Source organism: Manacus vitellinus, unplaced genomic scaffold, assembly GCF_001715985.3.
Source record: "Manacus vitellinus isolate BGI_N305 unplaced genomic scaffold, ASM171598v3 scaffold_59_pilon, whole genome shotgun sequence".
NCBI lineage: Eukaryota > Metazoa > Chordata > Aves > Passeriformes > Pipridae > Manacus > Manacus vitellinus.
The window spans coordinates 3564456-3586771 of record NW_021940681.1 but is presented as its reverse complement, the minus strand read 5'-3'; the positions used below and the strand labels follow the sequence as shown (position 1 = coordinate 3586771).

Below are 22316 nucleotides of genomic sequence, written 5' to 3'. Positions count from 1 at the left end.
TGTTTTTCCTGTCTCCTTAGTATCCAAATTCCAAAATGTGCTCAGAGACCACTGTAGTAGTATTAGCTAATCTAGGTCATATTTTCTGCTTACTTGTTTATGTTTTGACCACTGTTATAAATATTTCTTGGATTCTGACATTGAATAATCTGCTATTTAAATGTTTCTTTTCCTCCCTGCATGAATTTTGAAATCTCTGCAATTAAAGTATTTGGGCAGCTTTGATTTCTTGGGTATCTGAATTTTAGTAACAGAATGTTTTTTGAGCTGAATTTTTTTTATAAGATACTGATGAATACAATAAAACTCTTTCTTCACAAGGTAATGATTTTATTCCAGAGCTTATTTTTACATTAAAGTTTCAACTTGGAATCTTTGTTTTGAATGTTATTAGAAATGAGAAACACATTTTAACATTTATCTATTTTACCATATTTTACACATAAAGCCTGCATCCACTGAAAAACTATTTGTTCATGAAAATGAGTCCTCAGCTGGCACAAAATCAGACGTAAAGACAAGAAGAGTGATGGGGGAAGAGAAGGCTTTTGAAATTAACCTTCCCTCATTTATATAAATGCATGATTTGAAAAATGCTGGTATGTGTATTTATTCAGTACTATAATATCAGTTTTAAAGCTGATCTTTTTTCATAGTCTAATTGTATTCTCTAGTAGCCAGTTGTAGCTAAGCTAAACTAGCAATATTTTCAGAAATATGGGAAAAATCCTTGCAGAAATGATTTTGAGTAATGTTTGGTAAAAAAAGTTTCTATGCTTCTACATAGGTACTGGGCCCTGAAGAAAGAAAGAAAAAACATACAATTGTGGCATAAGTGATAGAATGATCTATTTATTTACTGCAAAATGCTCAAATACTGAATTTAACTTCTTTATAAAGCTCTCATTTGTATGTGGAGCAATGATTCTGTTTATGTAATCTTTCCTAGCTGTTAAAGTCTGGAGCATCTTGCCATTTAGTACAGTTATCTTTTTAAGGATGCATAAAACCCAAGTGGTTGCAGTTATTGGGATATTGGGCATATGTTGTGGATGACCATGTTATAATGCTCTGGTGCAATGGCACTAAATGTCTTCATTTTCCCCCCATTTTCTTTAGTTTTTTGCCATTTTCATAGTTGTAATGTAGTGACTACTTTTCTGTAATCATGTCTCCAAGTTTAATATAATAATAAAACAATTATGATTAATAGAATCCTTATCTGGAATCATTGTTCCACTATTTGAAAAAAAAGGAATGGCATCAGATTTGTCCTGGAAGAACCATCAAATTGAAGGGATGCATTTGAGACCTTTGACCAGAACTTTCCAATCCATGGCCTGAAGCTGTGCTTTTAACTGGATGACCTGCCTTGCCTTTTCCACCTCCTTTGAGCAGTTTCTATTTCTGTTTAAATACAGCTTTAATTATTCCAAGTCGAAGCTGTCCTTTAAATAACCTGACATTGGGACAGAGGCTTCCCACCTTCAGAATGTTCTTTACTGGGACTGTCAGACTGAGGCCCTCAGTCTTCCACCACTGGTTACTGCCAACATGGTATATGGGGAGAACAGTGCTGTGCAAATGTTTTCTTTTCCTTTGTTGGTATTTTTGTTAAATTGGTATTTGCAGTCAATATGCTGACTATGATAACTGATGGTGCTGTGTCAGGGGGGAGCAAAGCCTCCCATGCCCTCCTAAGCAAGCTGTTGTATGAGACTAGAACTGTTCTAGAGCTTGGAAAGCAAATAATAGGAAAACATATTCCAAAGAGACGTCTGTGGAGAGACCCTTGTTCCTTTTGCTAGCAAGATAAAAAAAACAAGGTTATATTTATAAAGGGAAAGGAATATAATGGTGAAAAGGCAGAATTTTTAATAGATCTATATCTGTTCTTTTTTATTTCCTTTCTCAATGCTGTTGACTTCACTGTGAAACCTTAGCAATTTATTTAACCTCTTCTTTATTTGAACTATTAGAAAAGCAAACATGTTTGTATTTTACTTCTAGGAGTAATGCTGCTAGAGCATTTTGAACTTTGAACTTGAGCATTTGAACTTTGGCAAATACTGAGATTTTTGGTACAGATTAAGCAACTTGGCATTAATTTCAATATGCAGCTCGTGCTTTTGTAGAGCAATCTGAAATTGAAAAAGTACCACTTAAAACACCTGTGGTGCATTGTTTGGAGTAATGGTGGAAATAGGTAATGCAAAATTCAAGAACACTTTGCAGTCATAGGATAATAAATATTTTGTTGTCAGCTGAAAATCTTAGCTGGGCTATGCTTCTGTCTTGCTTTCATGGGTTTGAGGAGTTAGAAGGAATGTCTGATCTTTTCACCAAAAGCAAAGATGTGTTTTACCTTACCCAATAATAGCTTTTAATAATTTCCAGTTTCTTGAATTACTTTAATTACATACATTTAGTCAGTTATTTAATGAGTTCTCTCCATTATCTCTAGTTCTTCTTGATTCCTGACTCCTCTGATTTCTCTTAAAGGCTCTTCCTGTTAATGTCACTTCCTGCCTTGTATTCTGCAGCTTCAAACTCTTACTAATTTTTTATACTTAACCATAAACTAAGGCAATCTTCATGAATGAAGTCACTTTGCCTTTTCTCTCCAGACAATTTGCCATTTTTTGACAGAGAGGAAAAATGGCAAATATAGAATCTGTTAAACAAGCAAAGCCTCCACCAGGATTGCTATAAAGTTGGGGAAAAAAACGAATTCACTCTCACGGGAAGTAAACTGAACTTTTGCTTCTTAAACGTGCTTCATACTAACACTGGTTCAGGTGCATAATTTTTATCATGCGAGTGGCAGTGCAAGAATCATCTCATGAAATGATCCAGAGAACTCAGCCTTTCTCCAGCCCGCCAGTGGAGAGCAATTCTGTTCTCTTCTCTTTATGGTTACGAGAGCTACTGGGAGAGAATAAATAAAAGGAAATCATGGAATATTCTGCCTTATTTGATAGCCTGTTGAAAGAGAGATTTTTTGACCATTTTTACATCCTTTAAAAGAATGAAATAGATTTAGAGTTTGGCAAGTTACTTTACTGTAGAGGATTTTTTACCTTTTTTTTCCTTATTTTTAAGAATAACCCTGAAATATTGTGCAACAAGGGATCTTGCTTCAGATTTTGAAAATGTGTTTTTGAAAATGGTGGCATTTGATACTTTCTCTTCCTTCATGATATTAGTTGGCAGCATTTTCCTCTATTGTAGCTAAACAAAGAAGGTCATTTTATAGTGTTCTCTCTGTAATAGAAGGTTGTCTGAGTACTATGTGTTCAAGGATTGTCTAGAGATGTTGTAATATTTTCACCTACTTTGAAATTACTTTGATGAGATTCCAAGTAAGTATTTTTATCTTATTGTAAGTCTTATTATCTTATTATACAGAGTAAAAGTTTTGAATGCTGTCTATCCAAGGAAGAATAATCTTTGTCAGAGAAGGATACATAATACTATCTTTTAGCAGTCCTGGAGGACCATTTTAATGGATTTCTTCTGTGCAGGAAACAAATGACAGCCCAATAACAGTACCAGTGGTGTAAATCTCATTAGAAGTTGTTTTATTTAGCCTTGCTATTTTCTGTGTGATTTTTAAGATATTTATTCAAAATCTTTAATATTTCTACTACATATTTTTAATTTGTATGTTCACCTCATGGAACATTTGCCATACCCTGGCATGTTCTCTCACTGTGATAAAGCATAGTTTAAAAAAGTGATTATAATTCCAATTTCTACATACTTTACAAACTTTGATACATTGAAATAAAAAGTTCTCAAATAAGAATGCTTCAAGTGGGTATTGAGTGTGTTGCTTTCAGAGTGATTTAAACCTTTTCCCAGTGTTGCAGTACCAAAAAGGGACATTCCTAGTGCCAGAGTTGGAACTTACTTAATCCAAATAAGGAAACACAGTTTCCAAACAAAGTGAATTAGATTAACATCTGAAATTCAGCTCAAGATCTGGTCTGGGGGAAGAGGAGCATGTTAATCCTAAAATAAATTAGAAATATAAATAAAATATTGACAATATTGCAGGACTTTTGATCATCCTGACATGCTTGTATTGAAAAAGAGCTCTATCTTAGGCAGGAACAAACTTAAAAGGAAGCTAAACAGGGAAAGATGAGGGAAGGACACTAATCATTCACAAATGCATAGAAACACTGCAACATTTGACAAGCAGTGAGACTGGCTGAAGAACTTGCATAAAATATATTTATTTGTTTACTCATATGGTAAATAGCACTGTTAAATTGTAGAATTGTGCTTTCAGTTGCTAGGAAATGTAAAATGTATAAAGACAAAATCCAAGTATTCATTAGAGTAGTCTGAAAAAAAAAAAAGCTGTTTTGAGGACAGGGCTGAAGTAAATTATGCATTGAGATGCTGATTGATTTTTGAACTAGCAATGAAAAATAGTAACTCTTTATGAGAACTTGAAGTTTCACTGAGCTCTGTTTGCTTTTGAGCTGCTTATGCATGTTACATGCATACATGTAGTGTTCAAATACATGATGTGGTTTTATTTTGATAAATTTCATATCTTGAATATTCTACACTTGATCATCCAGATTATTAATATTTTTCTAAATTTCTTAAGAAAATAAATATTATACTGTCTCTGTTGGTCAACGTATTCACACGGTTGTTCTCTACAATGCCTTTTGCATATATGTACTACTTCAAATTTGGCAAAGACCGATGCTCTGAAAGATAAGCAAACTTCTCTGAATATAGATGGCTTAGCAGAGCTAAGTTAGGGTTGTGAGGAGAGGAAGCCTCCCTACCATAAGCTGGTTGCTGGTTGCCAGAGAATCCATGTAAAGCTCAAGGCGTAGGAAACTTCGCTGGTTTTGGAACTGAGGATCTCCTGTCTACTGTGAACTGTGTACTTAGTTGGTCTAGAGTAATTTATGCCTATGCTTTTCTCACTGTGATTCCTTGGATGTGGATTGCAGGGAATATTGCAACAGCTTTTTGATGGGTAGACTTAGCTGGTGGGGTGCTTTCTCCTTGACCATAGATAATTTAGGAACGAAACAGGTATTCGTGTCACATTCAAATGTCAGGTAGACAAAGGAGTTGTCAGTGAAGAATGGTACTTAGCTATGATACATAATTTCTATTTATCAAAGATACTGTTCTCAGAGCACTAAGGCTATTGATGTAATAGATAGTTTTCTGGGAAACAGGTAAAAAGTAGCATTCTGTTTGTCTCAGGCTACTGTATTCACCCTTCTTTTTTCTTTTTTCCTTCTTCCTTTCGAAACTGTTTGACAGATGCTAAGGTTAATGAATTTTAATTTTAATTTGGCCTTTTCCTTGGGTTGCTGACAGTTCCTTCTATACCACAGAGACCTTTCTTTCCAACTCACTTCATGTTTCAGTAAGAAGTAAAGCGTCTGATGGAAACTTCTTCATGAATAAGTGAACCCAGCTGGAACACAGCCAAACACTGTCAGAACTGGCTCCTTGAATCCCAGTCTTGTGTTTTACCATGGTTTGAGAGATTAGATTCATTAACCTCTCATTAGAAACATGTCAGTGCTAAAATCCCACAGTATGCTAGATTCAGCCTATTAGAAATCCCAAAAGGCCAGTTAACATTAAAGAATTAACATTTCTTATTCCAGAAGTTAATAGTAGATTCCTTATTTGGCTCCATTTCATTTCACTGATATGGTAACTTCTTAGGTGCTTTTCCCTTTAGAATTAGCAGAAATGTTGTTAATTCAAAAATAACTGTTTGATAGAAAAAGCTTTTATCATGGTAGAAATTACAGTATAAAAATGTTTATTTCATTGTAACATTTTCTACATATGTGTATGGAGAGCGCTGCATGTATAGAATATGGTGTACTTTTTACCTATAAATATAATAACACTTTCAAGAGTTATCTCTGTACCAATGATAACTTAGAGCTTGCTATTTATAGGATATTAAATCCGATTTGAGCAGGTCTAAATGCATCCAGATATTAAAGCACTATGTTTAATTTCAGAGTTCAGAGTCTAAGGTAGAAAGAAACATAATTTCCATTGTCTTTTGACCTAAGGAGCTTTCTTCTCTAATGAGAATAAGCACTGCAAAATAATTTGAGTAAGATGGAATTCATTCTGCATCAGTCATATTACATAGCTTCTGCTCAAGCTTGATGTGAATGCCTGTTAAAATCTATAAAACAAGAAGTAAATGACCCTTTACTAGCAATACATTTTTGTGTGTATTCATCTGCTACTGTGAGCAAAAAAAGAAATTTCCATTTCATGTGGCTATTATAAGAAGCATGAAATAATGCTTTTGAATCGCTTAATGTCATTGTTTGAAATGGAAAACAGTATTTTCAAAGACATTGCACTTTGTTATTCAGAGCTACGCTTATCAGCCACCATTATTAGGACATTTGGCTGCTATTTCAAAGTACAAGAGTGGAACACAGGGTCATTAGTAGGGAAATGAGAAAGAGTTAGACTGGCAAAACCATGCTTTGCTCTCCCTGAGACAGAAACAGGAACAACCACCAGAAAAAAAACACAAGATCGAGGGGATCCCCTATTCTCACCCTGCCATGCAGAAGGCAGTAACTTAAAGGAAAAGAGTAAATGGAGACAAGTATGTGCTCGGAGCAGCAGGCAAACCCCCTCTTTGCCCACCTTGCCTTCCCAGGTATTTCTATACAAAAGTTATGATGTGTAAGGTAAGTCAAGGGATGATGTGGATAATGGGCCAGCTACACAAGAGGTATTGCCAAAGTTAAAAAGAACTGCTCCCTGTCTGATGACCATCTCCACAAGGAAGAAAAGATGGGGGGTGGTGGTAGATAACTCCCTTCTGCCAGGAACCAAATATGCCAGACAGACCCTTCTCTTAGGGAAGTCTTCTGCCTCCCTGGGGCCTGGGTTAAGAACATCACTAGGAAACTTAACCTCATACAACCCTCGGACTATTACCCACTATTGTTCTTCCATGTGGGTGACAGTGAAGCTGCAACACGTTGTCCAAGGACATCAAAAGAGATGTCAAGGCCTTGGGATGGTTGGTAAGGGAATTCAGAGCCCAGTTGTGGTCAGCAATATTGGAATAAACAGATAGATCCAGTCTGTTAGTACATAGCTCCATGGGTGGTGTGACTGACAAAATTTTGGGTTTTGTGGTCATGGGATAGACTGCATGGCACCAGGCCTCCTGGTGTCAGATGGGATTCACCTTTGTCAAAGGGACAGAGGGTCTTTGCTCATGAGCTGATTGACCGAGCTTTAAACCAGATTTGAAGCAAGAGAGGGACAAGTTGTGGGATAACATGCCAGGTTTAGAGGCATGGAGTGCTAGCAAGAGCCCTCAGCCTGCTGCATTGCACTGTGCTGGGTACACTGGAGCACACTTGAAGTCTTACAAAGGAGCCAATGGCTCCTGAGATAATAGGAGCCAACAGGGAAACACCAGTGAAATACCTCAAAGGAATTAAGGCATGTTCCTCTAAGAAGGTGGCATGTCCAACAGCCCAGGTAAAGTGTGTCTGCTCCAATGCACTCAGCATGGGCAACAAGCAGGAGGAGGTGGAAGAACGACCTACTTGCTGTTACTGGAAGTTGATGGGATGAATCCCATGACTGGAGTGTGGCTATTGATGGCTACAGACTGTTCATAAATATGAACAGGGAAGGAGAGGCAACAGGGTTGTCCTGTACCTCAAGAAATGGTCAGTGTGAAGAGCTGGCTCTGAGGAAGATCATGGAACAGATCCCTCTAGAAGCTGTGTTAAGGCACATGGAGGACAGGGAGCTGATTTGGGACAGACAGCATGGCTTCACCCAGGGCAAGTCCTGCCTGAGCAACCTAGTGGCCTTCTGTGATGGAGTGACTACACTGGTGGATAAGGAAACAGGTATGAATGTCCTCTATCTGGAGTTCTGTGGTGCCTTTGATACGATCCCACACACAGCCTTCTCTCTAAGTTGGAGAGAGATGGATGAGCTGGTGAGCAGATAAAGAATGGGCTGGATGATCACATCCAGAGAGTAATGGTCAATGGCTCAATACCCAGATGGAGTTCAATATGAAAATTCTAGCCAGGAATTCAATTTGTTTTACGGATTTAGTCAGGCATCACACGTACTATTTCTGCAATGGAAGGTTGTACCTGTTTTGACAAAGGAAGTATGAAAATACTTCTCACGTGCTTTGATTGTTGAGACACATTTGTGTTTTATTGTGCACAACCTAGAGAATTCTTTGTTCAGTGGCTTGGTGTTTGTAGTGAGGGTCTTTTTTGGTTTTGTTATGGTTTGTTTTTTTCTTAAGGGTACCTGTACTATTATTCTTTACAAAAAATCAAGATATTTTTCTCTAGAATATTAAATTGAAGACCAGCTTTTCAGTAGAATAACTGTAAAGGAACAAATCACTTCTATCTGATGGTGGTTCTCAGTTGCATTTATGCTGTGCAGTGTGTGGAATTCCTGATCTGCACAATTTGGAAGTCACCTCTGAGATGTACCTTTGTATGACCAAGTGGAACTGCCATAAGTTTTGTGATGAGTTTTAATTCAAGAGATTTTTGCTTTCTCTGGTGCTAAATACCAGAGGTAATGTAGCATATTGCTTAAAAATAATGACATATAAAATCATACTTGTCCACACTATGATAATACTTGTCTGCTTTCATGTACTAATAGAAACTTTGGTTCACTTCGTAACTTTCTAGAAAATGCAGTTTACCAGGAGCTTCCATTGGACCTGAGAAGCAAAACCTCTTTCCACTCACACAGACTTTCCTGTGGGATTATGGGGGCAGTGTTTTTTTTCCCAGGGTTGACATGATTATGTATATTATTCTGAATGTGTTCTTTTGCACAGATGTGCTGCATTGCAGAGTGATAATTTGTAAAGCTCCTTGAGATTTGGTGTTGAATGACATTATTGCTAATATGGTTTTAAGGACCTTAAGTCTCAAAAGTCTTTAACTGTAAACACCTGCTGGTGCTTTACTTTGGAATTCAAGAGATATTTTGGAAGTTGATGAGATTCTTTATTGTGTTTTAGAGGGTTAGGTTTTTTTCCAGTTTCATATGAAACAAACCAGTGTACCAGTGATTAATAAATAACTGGTTTCTGAAATTGCAGTGAGTATTCTCACAAGGGCCATTGTCTACTAGTGACACACTAACAAAGATGCAGTAAAAAGGATTCCTTAATGTATGCTGTAAAAAAAAAAAGCCATTTTTCTAGTGCATCGTCTTCAGGGGGTAAGGTCACCATTGCACACGGTATATTTGGTTAATAGGCAAGTTGAAAATGAAGGGAGGTTGTTTCCAACCTCTCTGCTCAGTCACAGTTCAGCTTTAATTTTATATTCTCTCATCTTCAGATAGCTTGAACTCTGGGATATAGCACTGATGGCAACACATGCTGATTAAATTTGCCGTGATCTCTGAGTATCATAAGGCCACATAATTTTCTTTCTCCTTTTCTTTCTCCTTCTAGCACCTCATTATTTTAGTAGCACTTTGTTGCAGCTAGGAAGGTTCTTTAACTGATGTTAGTGAAACAATGAGCAGTGTAAGTTGGTGAAAGTATGGTTTGTTGATCACACACTGTGTCTGCTGTTCTCATTTTCCAGAGCGGGATATCTGCTTTAAGTACATGTGAGTGGGCATCGTGACCCTTTGTATAACAATTATTTTGGAAGGTTTGAGAAAGAGTTGTCTTTTGGAAATATCGTATTAGCTTAAACAATTGTTAAACCAATGTTTTCTTTAAATATGTATTCTCACCAGTATTAGGCAAGCCAAGAATCTATTGATGTTAACAGGCATAATGTTTAAGTTAGTTACAAAGAAAACTGGAAGTCACTGTATGACCAATCCATACAATGTGAATCCATAGAAAATATTGATCATTGGAAACTCTTAACTAGAGAAAAGAGGTTTCCTAAGGGAAGCTTTAGGACACTTGACATTCCACCTGCAATAACAGTAAGCACTTTCTTAAAGATATCTTTGTCAGGACTTGGGTGTTAGCTTGTTTTTCTGTTTCAATTTCTGGTCTTATTGAGTGTTCCTCCTAAACTTAATCTTCCTTCCTTCATCCGTAGGAGAACTTGCTTGTAAAGTGAGTGCTGGGTGATCTACTTATGTATAAACTGTGATTGCTTACCAGGCCCCTGCAATGTGTATTGCCTAGGTGAAAGTTGGAAATTACTGCCTAGTTGCTTACTCTCCTTTAGACCTCCAACTCTGGCAAAGTAATTGTTGCAGCTTTGAGCTTTAAGACATCCAGTATTTCCATTAATGATGTTTTCTGGTTGATTCATTCATAACCTGGCAATTGTTGCTAATCCGAGGATTCTGTGCAGTTTCTGAACAGCTCTTTTACTAAACCAAATTCATATAAGCATACAAGAACTATCTCAATGACTGGGTCACATGCACTGTTTATAAATGGATGCAGATCAGCTCTATGCCCTTTACATTGTTGTGTATTTTTAGAGCTAAGGCAAGTCTAGCCTTCCAGTGTCTGCCTACAATCTCATTTTCAATTACTTTTACGGTCAGTAGTTATTCTTCATAATAGAAGCTTATGTAAGCTTTCTATTTTTGTCTCATTCTAGCTGTGGCATATGAATAACTTTTAATACTCTCTGATAGCAGTGGCATTGCAAATGCATACTTCAGGGCATTTTCTTACTGAAATTTGCTAATGTCTGCAATTCATAAAGACCTCAATGGTCAAGCTGACTGTTCCCCTCCTGTCATTGTGCCCTGAGTGGTGAATTGACATTCAGAAGGTTGTATCTAATTACACTGGATAATAAGTGTACTTCCTTTAACAGTGGCTATTAGCAGAGGGTATACTTCATATTTTGTGTCTTCTTTCAAGCTGGTGTAATTTTAGAAGTAATATCCAGGGAAAGGTGGGTCAACATTTCTTAAATTATGTTAAGAAGCTGAACCTTGAGAGATGTCAAGAAGCCAGTACTTGATGGAAGGACACAATTCTTGTGATGGACCAACAGAAGCACAACTGTCGTACATCAAGGAAGTATTTTGAGATCCAAGGATATTATTAAGGCATAATATTTTGACTTCTCTAAAATGAAAATTATCTTGCCTTCAGGTAGTGTTTTACATGATAGAGCAGGTTCTTGTACCTGACTTACTGTTTTGAATAACACTGTCCACAAGATTGTATATAAACATTGTATGTGTTAGGACATTTTAACTTTCTTTGTTCCTGTGTCTGAGACGCTTGTTTGACATATTCTAAGTGCTTTACGTGGTCACAGTGTTTTTTTAGAGTTAACCTTTGTAACTTAATGTGTTCATAAAAAGACTCAGGACAAAATTACCACTTGCTTTATGACCTAAAGGTGATGCTTACCACCAACAAAGAATTCACATGTACTACATCCCTGTAGTTGCTGTTGTCTATCAGTATTCTCAGTGCTCCCTTGGCTGCCTTGACAACACTTGCGCAATGCACTGATGTTTGACTACTTTTCACCAGCCTCCCCACCTCTTCTGGGTGTTTTCTTTATAAAACACAGGCTTCAAATGCCTTTTTATCCTCTCTTTGTGTTCAAATTACATGGATACAGTGAAAGATGTAGCAGTCATTTTTGGGCTGAGGACAAGTGGTAGACCAAGTATGCCTAGAGTTTAAAATATTCTTAAGCAGCCTTCCCCTCTGAGGAAACATAGGCTGAGTGGGGGTGCTGGATAATAGAAGGATATGTACTCTCTCAACTATGTATTAGTTATTCGTGTGCTGTACTGATGATGCTGAAGCATAATACTGTAGGGCTGAGAAAACAACCTCATAGCCATTCTTAAAATTGAGCTGTGTCAGTGTTCAGTTGCAGTATCAGTGCAGGGTAGAGCACACCGCTTCTTTCTTTTTTTGATGCTTCTCTTGCAGTGCTGTGATGTTGCTGTATTTCAGCAGAGCTTTTTGTGACCTCAGATCAAGTTAGTGTTGCACTCTCTGGTTCTGTGAACTATTGCAAGAGACAGACCTAGTCCCTCTTACTAAGCAGAAGACTCTAGTTAAGTTCTTGATGTTTCCTCAGCAAATTTGACTTTTTCTATTATACCCGTTTCCTGTACAATATCTTTCTTCCTTTGTTCCAAATACTGTCATAACCAATGAGTCTCAACAAGCAAAGAATATGGAGAAGGAAACCTCTTATCTAGTAAGATAAGAAATGAAAGCTGAGGGAGGAAGTGTTTCATGAGTGACAACCCCCCTTTGCCTTATAGGTCATATGCTTGCCAACACGGTGAAGAGGACTTCAAATAAAGTTACCAGGGAAGGGAAACCTCAGTTCATCCCACTCCTACTAGTTCAATTCCAGTGCCACTAGTAAATGCCCTGACCCTGGAGAGGGGTCACAGGTCAGCAGAAGAGCACCTGAAAGGCAGCACAAAGGAATCCCAGACACTCCAGCCAGTAAGTTGGCTTCACTGGGGGCTCAACTTAAACACCTTTGTGCAATCACACACAACATGGGGAGTAAACAAGAGGAGTTAGAGAGGTGTGCATGCCTGCAGGGCTATGATCTTGTTGGCAGCATGATGACTGGATAGTTGGAATGGAAGGATACAGGCTCTCTAGGAAGCACAAGCAGGAGAGATGAGGAGTGGGGGTCACCTTCTGTGTTGATGAGCAAACAGAGACCTTATGGATCAGCATCATAGGGAGAGCAGGGACAAGTGATGTTTTAGTGGGGTGGTGCAGTAGGGTTTTTTCGACAGTTCTATGATACTTCAGTGTGCTTATTTTAGAATTCATGTGAGTGCCCCATTCTCATGTCATTTAAAAACATTTAATGAATTGCATCATCTTGCACTGATTAGGTACTATTGTATGGAAAATCTACTTGTATAGCAGTCTGCTAGATTATGAATACATAAGCCATTAACTTGCAAATATATTGGCGAAGTATCTTCTAGACTTCAGTGTAACACATCAACCTTTTGATTGTGAGCTAGAGAAATAACAGTTTACTGTCTCATTCTCCACACTGAGCCAAAAAACGAGGGGAAGGGCAGGAATAACTTCATTGCTTTTCTTGTTAGTTGCCATTGAAAAAGGCTGTATGAAGTTATGGGTAAAATATATTTTTTATCATTATTTAGGCTTCATTCCTCTTTCAGTTTTAAGATGTTCATTATTCTGAGCTGGCTTAATGAAGCTATTCAGGTTGGAGCTTCCAATACATTTGATTTCACATCTGGGAGTCTGTCTTACTGCTTTACATTAATTGGCTGTACTTATCTTTGTGTGCCAAAAGCATCATATTCACAGGAAGATATATCCATTTCACTGGGAACATATGCACTGAACTGGGACACTCAGCTGGCCTAGTGGAGCCAGTACCGTCCTTTCTACTGTTTTGTGACAGGTGTAAAATTTCCCATGAAGTGTGTGTATCCAGCTGGAGATTTTTTGTTATTTGTGTGTGTGCAAAGGAATGGTCAAAAAGAGGAAGGGTTGTCTGGCAAGTAAAATAATGCCAATGTAGTAATGTGTAAGGGACAAGGGAAAAGGGATATTTATTAAGAATGCACACACCAAGTTCATCTGCTTTGTGGGATTCAGAAGATGGCATCTTATGGAACAATGCAGAAAGGGGTGATCTTGAGCACTGTCCTAAGTGGAACAGGCAACTATGCAGTATCTTTGAGTAGAAAATAAGATAATAATGCTTCTATGTTTATAGACTTTGAAGTCTGCTTTTTCAAGAAGCTTAAGGGGCTGCAGCGCTATCACATTGAGTATGTACACATATTTATATATATTCTGTCAGCGTCATTTCTGTGTTTATATTAGAAATATGTGTTGCTTGCCCTGACTTTAAGGACTTTACTGATTAGGAGTTTAATGAATTCAGCAAGGAACTGGACTCTGCTCCTAATTCTCTTATTGACTTGTGTAGCCTTTGGCAAATTGTCTAATATTTGCATTTCTAGTATTTGAAAAATGTTGGTACTTATTTTGATGTACTGCTTCTGGGGGAAGCTAGCTTTAGAGTGAAAAATTACTGAATAAAGTAATGTTTATTTCTATATATTAAGTCCATCACTCTAGGATTTCTTCCATATTTAGTTCCTCAGGCAAATACTCAATTCAATAATATTTTCTTTCTGGTACAGTTCCCAAAATTATTTTGAGAGCACTGATTGTGGTATTAAATGTAGAGAGGACGTAGAAAGCATGAGAAAAACAATGGATAAAATATCTCTGAAACACTCAGATTTTTCATGCTCTCTGGACACTAAATATACAGATAAAGGCTTGCTGGATTTTTACGTCATAAAACTTAGTGGGTTTGTAGTAACAATAATGCTAATACTTGAGTATTTTTACCTTAATGTTTTGAATGTTGTTTCACTAGAGGTATACAGAACAGTAAAATGTTATCTTGCTTAAGAATATTTTCCTTGGCTATTTAGTTTAAAAAAAGGAAAGTTTAATGTACATAAATTAAGATTAGGATGTAAATCAGAGATCGGAAAAGTTCCCAGTGTAGCTCCTTGCCAATTATATTTTAATGTTATAGACTACTGATGGATGCATGTGTGTGAGATATATATACATAAAATCTACTTAATTTGACATTTCTGTGAGAACCTTCCTTTTTAAATTTCATGATGTTCGAGTGTTTAAAATCTGTTTTAAATCTATTTAAACTCTCATGCCTATTGAGAAACTGCATCACCAGTTTGATTTCATTTTCTCAAAGAAAATTTTGTGTGTGTATGAGATCTTGTAAAAGAAAAACCAATGAAATTCCCTCCAATATATAATGAAAGGAGTGGACAAGTTTAAGGTAGCTTAATCAGAATTGTCAAAATAAAAGTATTATGTATAGAAAGTTATTTGTAATCAAATAAGGTGGCACTTACATAGGTTACACTGTTGAAGAAAGATTTAAATGGGTATAGTGGGAATAGTGTCCTACAAACTTGAGTCAGTAATAAAAAGTGTGGGACAACAGTTCTTTTCTACAAATTTCACACAGTTATTATCAGCTGCTGTCTATAGGCTTACCAGCCTCTGCCTTCTCATGGGGGCTTGTGAAGACAGGCTGATATAACTAAGTATTTACAGAAATAAAACCACTCAAAGCGTGGTGCACTTGAGGATTCAGACTTGAATGTTTGTGTGCACTTTAAGTGCCCACATGTAACCTGCCTGCCTGACAAACCATTTTAGTAAGTGAAGCCTAGGGGTGCACAGCCACTGGAGGATTACTGGTAAGGTCAGTGGACCTCTGTCTAAGGGGCAGCCCCTGGCTGCCTTCCTTCTCCTGCAAGCTGTCATAGGGCAGACATGGTGCCAGCATGAAAGGAAACGTGGCTTTCCAGCTCTTTAAAGTCGGCTTCTGCCCATGAAGCAATTCCTTCAGAATGTGCTGTGACAATTGATCAATTACTGTATGTTAGAAAAAATTAATGAACTGGTAATAACTAAAACTAGTGAAGCAAATCAATAGTGCTCAATGAAACAGTAATTTTAACAGTGAAAAGATCAAATAGTAGAAGACACACTCGGACAGGCATCTCACTCATTGCAGGACTCATTGCAGTTACGTGCTGTGTACAACCAGAGGAGTTGTATTCCCATACAGCTTCCATGACAGCTGACTGCAGGAGGGCACCCATCTTAGCTGAGAGAACTGAGAAGAACGAGGTCATTCTGACCACTCAGCATGACCACATTCAGTAATTATAAAACAATCAGTAATTTAAAATGACTTCAACTTAAGTCCAACAACAAGGGCGAGATTTCAGTGGTTTTTCCTTTGCGTTTTGATGCTGCCTCCTTTGAGATTTTGTTTCTGCACAGGAGTTGTGCCTGCTCCTCCTGGTGTCTGTTCCTCCAGGATTTTTTTTGAAAGATCTTGGCCAAAATAATGCAAAAATTCTACTTAGATTAAGCAATTCTTCTGTCCATATTTAATTCTGGTTTTTGTTACTGCATGTGTTGATGCTCTTTAACAAGCAGGCAATTTCGATCTGTCTCTCTGCAAAAAAATAAAGCTGTACATGGCAGATATGGACAGGAGGAGCCATCTCAACTAGCTGCAAAATAAATGTTTGAATTTCTCTCAATCAGCTGCTTCCGTCAAAACCAGTAATTGTCAAGAAAATATTTTCTCTAGGTTTTGGTTTGTTGTTTTGGGTTTTTTTAATATACAAATCTCATTGCATTCAGATAATTAAAATGCTGTAACAGTTTTCACATTTCATTGCCTAATTAACAGCAGTAAAGACCACGCTAAATCGGGATGAATCTGTAATTTCATCACTAATCGCACAAATGTGAGTGTCAGCATCATAATGAGATGCACAAATCTGGAGGTAATGAGGCTATGGCTGTCTGGAAAATTAGAGCAAGTGCTGGCACAAATTGTACAGCAAGGTTTATTCCCATTTTATTAATTATATACTTGCACAGGGAATTGTAACCAACTCAAATCACTTCAATTTGTGAAATTCATGCTCTAGCTATGAACCTGATATCTGAGCATGAAGTCAGGTTCCCCATCAGTGCAAAAATTGCAAAATGTTTCAGTGCCCTGAAATGCTTGTTTAGATGTGAAGACTTTGACATTTTAACACGTGAGGACATTGCAAAGCTGAGGGCAGCGTGGTTGCACAGTGATCATTTAGTGATGATGGTACCATCCTACTGTGTAGAACTTCCAGGCTTTCTAAGGTAGAAAGGCATTTAAGTAATACCAAAATGAAAAGTATGACAAATAAAAGTATCTATGGCACAGATAATAACGGTACAATGTAATTTAGTTTCTTGCTCTGTGAAATAAGCTTCTTTGATTGATGAACTGAAAAATACCAGCTTCACTGTTTTCAGTTAAGAGAAAGTATAGTTTTGCATTCTAACAAAAACTGTTGCAGTGCCACAGATTGAAAAATACTGATTAAAACTTGTTGATTCCTGTGAAATTACTTGTTTTTATGAACAGATCATACAAGTTAATCTGTTTTAGATCAAAGTGATTAAATGATTTGTGCTGATTCTGTCCTGAGGTTGTATAATAAACTTAGTAATTGGGATATTTATACATCTGAATTGACTTTTTTTAAATGTATACACATTTTATGTCAATAGCCAAGAATGACAGTGATCTTTTTCACACTGAAATATTTTATAATTAGTTGATATTCAGCACCCAAATGTCATACCTTAAACTTTTGTTCTAAATGCTACTAGACTGGTACATGGAGAATTTTCTGTAACATGCTCATAAAACCACTGTTCTTTGTATCTATATTCAGTTTTTATGTTGCAATAATGTTTCTAACCAAATGGTTAATATCATACCTACTATCATTGCCAAAAGGATTGTTCACAAGGAATTGAATGAATTGTTTCCTGGGCTCTGTTTGTTATGATGTTGAGAAGTTGTAAAGGTGTTATTGAGGTTAATTATTATCTTCAGTAGCATGATAAACATTTTACAGGAAGAACACTGACAATCCCACAGTGGGAAATGCTTCATTTATTCTCTTTCACTAGTTAAATGTTGTTACTAGCAGATAATGTCTTGTATCAGGAGTTAATAGCGTAAAAAGTTATTCTGAAACCCTTCTCTAGTCATACTGAATGCAGTGTTAACTGTTGTAAAAGCCAACATTCATTAAATCTGAGAGGTACTCTTTCCAGTTTCAGATAGCCACCAGAAAGAGCTGTTGTTACCTTATAATGGGTCAAGTGCCTGGTAAAAGACTGTATGAACAGCTATCTTGTGTATGCAACGTATTGTTTCAGATGAGAACTATCAGTCAATCACAACAAAACACTGATGCATTTAATTGCATCTTTCCTTCAGAATGGCTTGTGCTTTTGTGCATGTTTCTGATCTAGTTGGGTCATTAGGTCTTTGCATTAAAGGAAAATAGTAGTAGCCTTTTAAAACCTGCAGTGGTACAAAAAGTTGTTTCTCCATTTGGGTTTTCTTAATCAGCCCAGCTGGACTTATTCAGTGTTCTGCAGGTAGTCTGTGTCATTAACCAACATGTGGGGTTTTCAGGTACAACTGAAACCCGGTACTCACGTCTTCATCTAGTATTAACAGATGGTATTAGAAGAGGTTCAGTGTGATTTTTCATAAGACTTGCTGATTGCTACTTTAGAAAAAAATTGTATCTGGGTCGTTTCCTATTTGGCACCACTTGTTCTTAAGGAATTTGACTTAAAAGTTGAAGTTTGACAGAACCGTGGTTCTAACACATACCATTAGGCTGGCTGTTCTGTCTCAAGATGCCATCTGTCAGGATCCTTGGTTTTAGGTTTCTGTTGCGTGGTAAAAGATTTTGGAGATCACAAATCTCTCTGAGCTTTTGGCCTAAAAGGACAGGTGACAGATTGCAGTGTAACCCACACAGTCAGTGGTTGCGTGTTTTGCTCTGAGCTTATCCATAGTCTTTGATGAATAGCAGGCATGTCCTTTGACTGTCTTAGAGGAAAAACTTTCAGTGGAAATTACATCTTTTTCTCAATATTTTATTCTCCTTCAGATTTCCCAACAAAGCAATTAGATATTTTCCAAATTCAACCTTGTCATATAGCTGTACATATTCTGTGATACGTTATTTGACTTTATGAACATTATGTTGACCATCATATTGCTTTGGAATTTATTTATTATTTGCATCCCAGTACTGATGTGCTATAATCAGGAGCTGTCACTCGAATTTTTTTCCTAGAGTTTTTGCATATCTGTGAATATCAAGAAGACTTATGAGGTTTCAAAACAAGGAATAAGTTCCCTTCTAAAAGGAAACTATATGTTTTGTCTTAATATTTATTTTCTCTACTAGTTTGAATTTTCTCATGCGACATTTTCTTTTCAGTTGTTTTGGTTGGATAGAACAGAGGATTCTATTTGGCTTGCAAATCCCAAAAGCTGTTAAAAAGTACCCCGTGACATTGGTACTGTGCACAGGATGAATTCCATCTAGCCACCATCACAGCCTCTCATAGCTTCAAGAGTTTCTATTTATCTCAAACATGGAACTGAGATCCAGGAATGTGAATTTTCTTAAACCTCAGAGAGGCAGAACTGTAGACAGTATTCTCTTCCCAGGGTCTCATACATTGTGGCTGTGCAAAATTAGCATTGTAAGAATCTCTGTAAGTTTGTACACTGCCCTCGTGGAATTCTAGGAGATGATTGGAAAACAAATGAGAGTATAAGAGAATCTGGATTAGAAGCAGCAGCTCAGCACTGAGAAATGAATGGGTTTTTTTAATCTACAATTTACTGGTGGCAATGCTAATCAAATATCTAATTGTTACATCTTCCTCTTCCCTTGCCCTTTTGTGTAAGTAAGCTTAACAGATGCCTTTTTGAAGGGTAAGAAATATTGAAACATGATTAAAATTTGAATACTTAAGTTTATTGGTAAAGATGATTTAAAGTAATATGTGTAAGACTCTTAAAGCAGCAATATCAATTGCATTTGACCTAGTTTTTTGTGACTTGATAAGCTCATACTGGTTTTGAAAGCACTCAGGCTTTCATACCATAAACTATTATTCTGAAAAGTGATTGTCCTGTTGAACTGTGGTTAAAATTCATTGTTACTTCATTTATTATTCAGAAGAGTGTAGCCTTAATAGTAGCTAAAGATACATGTCATGTATTTGTAATGACTTAATTCACTTTGAGCATTGATCAACGCTTAATGTATAATTAGCAAGCAGATTTAACAATCTGCTAGGATGATACTCTGTTGCATAAGCGTGGTGCTCATATCTCACAAATCCAGGGCAGAGAGAGGCCACTAAAGAAAGGTTGTCACAACAACATTATTGTTGTTCAACAAGCAAAGATAACGTGTTGTGTGTTTCTGGATTTCAGAGAGTAATATTTGTGTGCTGTATTAACATCAAGTTGGTACTGGAAGGCAAAGTAAAATGGAGTATGATGTATATAACACTGGCTTTAGAATTTGAATGTCAGGAATGCAGAGCTGTGCTGCATAAGGTTATAGCAATGTGAGGGTTAGTCTCTTGTCCCAGGCAACAAGTGACAGAACAAGAGGAAATGGCCTCAAGTTGGACCAGGGGAGGTTTAAGTCAGATATTAGGAAAAATTTCTTCACCGAAAGCATGGCCAGACTTTGGGTTAGGGCTCAAAGAACATCTACATGTAGCACTTGTGGACATGGCTTAGCAGTGAAGATAGCAGTTTTAGGTTAACAGTTGGACCTGATGATCTGAGAGGCCTTTTCAAACCTTAACAATTCTATGATAAGGGACATACTGTTTTAAAACGAACCTTAGAAGATCTATAGGAATAACTGAAATTTGTGTGTGTTTGTATATTTGGCTGCCTTATATTACCCTTCAGCAGCATGATTGGAAGGTCAAAGGGGAGTTGTGGCTAAAAACACCTCCCTTCCCTTTACTGAGCTTGCACATTTATAAATAAATTCAGTGCTCTTCACTCAGAACTTTTTTTAAAGAGGTGTCTTGCAGAAATAGTTCAGAGCAGTGTTTGAGTGCTTCCATCTATTCAGGCATATCATGTTTGAATATCTACAGAAGGAATTTATGAATGAATGAATACAGTAAACACTCTATGCATTTGCTTCTTAGGAATTTCTTCTGTTTCAGAAGAATACTTGGCCTATGCTCTTTGCTGGTGAAAGCCTGGGCACAGCTGCCTGGAATACACATTGATAAAGGAGCTGTACTTGTTTAGTGTAGGTTTGAAACCCTGGTAGATATATATATATATGTATATATATAGCATTCAACAGGCTCTAATAAGCAAAATTCAGATGATATTCCTTATGACTTTCTGGGTTGCTCTGAGAACACTCGAAGAACTGGTAATGTCATACAGACATCTGCAGTACAGCATGGCAGTCAGCTGTTGACATGCAACAGTTAAGAGCTGTTTTAGTGAGCAAAATTACACTCTTGATGTATTTAAAAACAGTTTTCATATTACAAGCAATTAGAATAAGTTGTTTATGGAGGAAATGAAAAGTTTCTGCACACCAAATATGGTAATCTTATCTCTTGAAATAGAATTCAAATAAAAATACACTGTATCAAATAGTAATTCTGAAATATCATCATTCTCGTCATTCTAGCTGGCCAGATGTTTGGTTGCTGGATGTTTTTCAGTGCAAATACTTGCTTAGCCATGTGAGGTGGTGAAACAGCTGCAAGAAAGACTTGAACAAAGTAGTAATCCCTAGTCATAAGAACACTGACTGTCTGAGGTTACTACTTATCAAACCAATACACTTGAAAGGCTTTAAATTTGTTAATTTAACACACATTTTAAAATGATTCTTCTGACTGCAGCTGTAACCTGATCTAGTGTTCCTCATAGGAACTGTTAAGAGGTAAAAGCTGCTGTGTTATCACCGAGTACAAAACTACAATAAGTCTCCTGTAAAAGGAGTATCAGACAGGTGGAGTTCAGGAGAACAGGCTGCTCTATACATGGGAAGAGTCACAAGCATCACTCACAGCAGCAGCTGTAGCAATTAGCCAAATAAACAGCTTTTATTGATGATCTGCAATAGCTAATAAACTTTTAATGAGCTATATAACACCCAGTAGATCAATCTTGCTATTAACAGCCTGGATCATAACCAATATCTGTTAATTCTAACTAGCCTTATTGTTGGAAAATGGAAGGAGTAATTGGACTATATGCCAAATGTAAGAGTGGTGATATCATTCCAAACGAATTCTGGCAGTTTAGGGAATATTTATAATTTACTTCAGCAGATAAAGCAACCATTTTGAAAAGAAGGGTTTGGGGGCATCTTTTTAGCTTTCCACGTCATTAAGTCAAGAATGAGGCTTCCAGCCATGGAGTTACAGCACAATCACAGAAAAGCTGATAAAGGAAACCAGGAAGATTTGAGTGGGATAGGGATGTGTTTTCTACACTTCTATATGACACAAAACTGTCTCTAGGGGAAACACTGTTCAAAAGCACAGGGCTTAAGTAACTTTGGTAACTACTTGCCTGGTACAATATTTTTATCTGATTGCCCGAATGTTATTTTTCTCAACAAAAATGGTTATTTAATGTTACACACTGGCAATTAGGGGTGTGTAACACCTAAGATAAGATAAATAAATAGAAGGTTAATAGGGAGAGATTTAAGGATTAAGAAGTTATAGAAAGTAAAATGTTGACAGATTAGATATTCCTTAAAGTTTGAAAATAACATATGTAGTAAAGAACTCAAGATGTATTTAAATCAGTCTTACCATTGTAGGACAGTCA

At 36.9% G+C, this 22316-nt stretch overlaps 1 protein-coding gene across 1 annotated transcript in view; it reads left to right on the top strand.

Annotated features, from left to right (window-relative positions):
- CHID1 (chitinase domain containing 1) overlaps nt 1–22316 on the top strand; it is a 99961-nt gene that overhangs the window by 47120 nt on the left and 30525 nt on the right. The gene's annotated exons all lie outside the window — the stretch shown is intronic.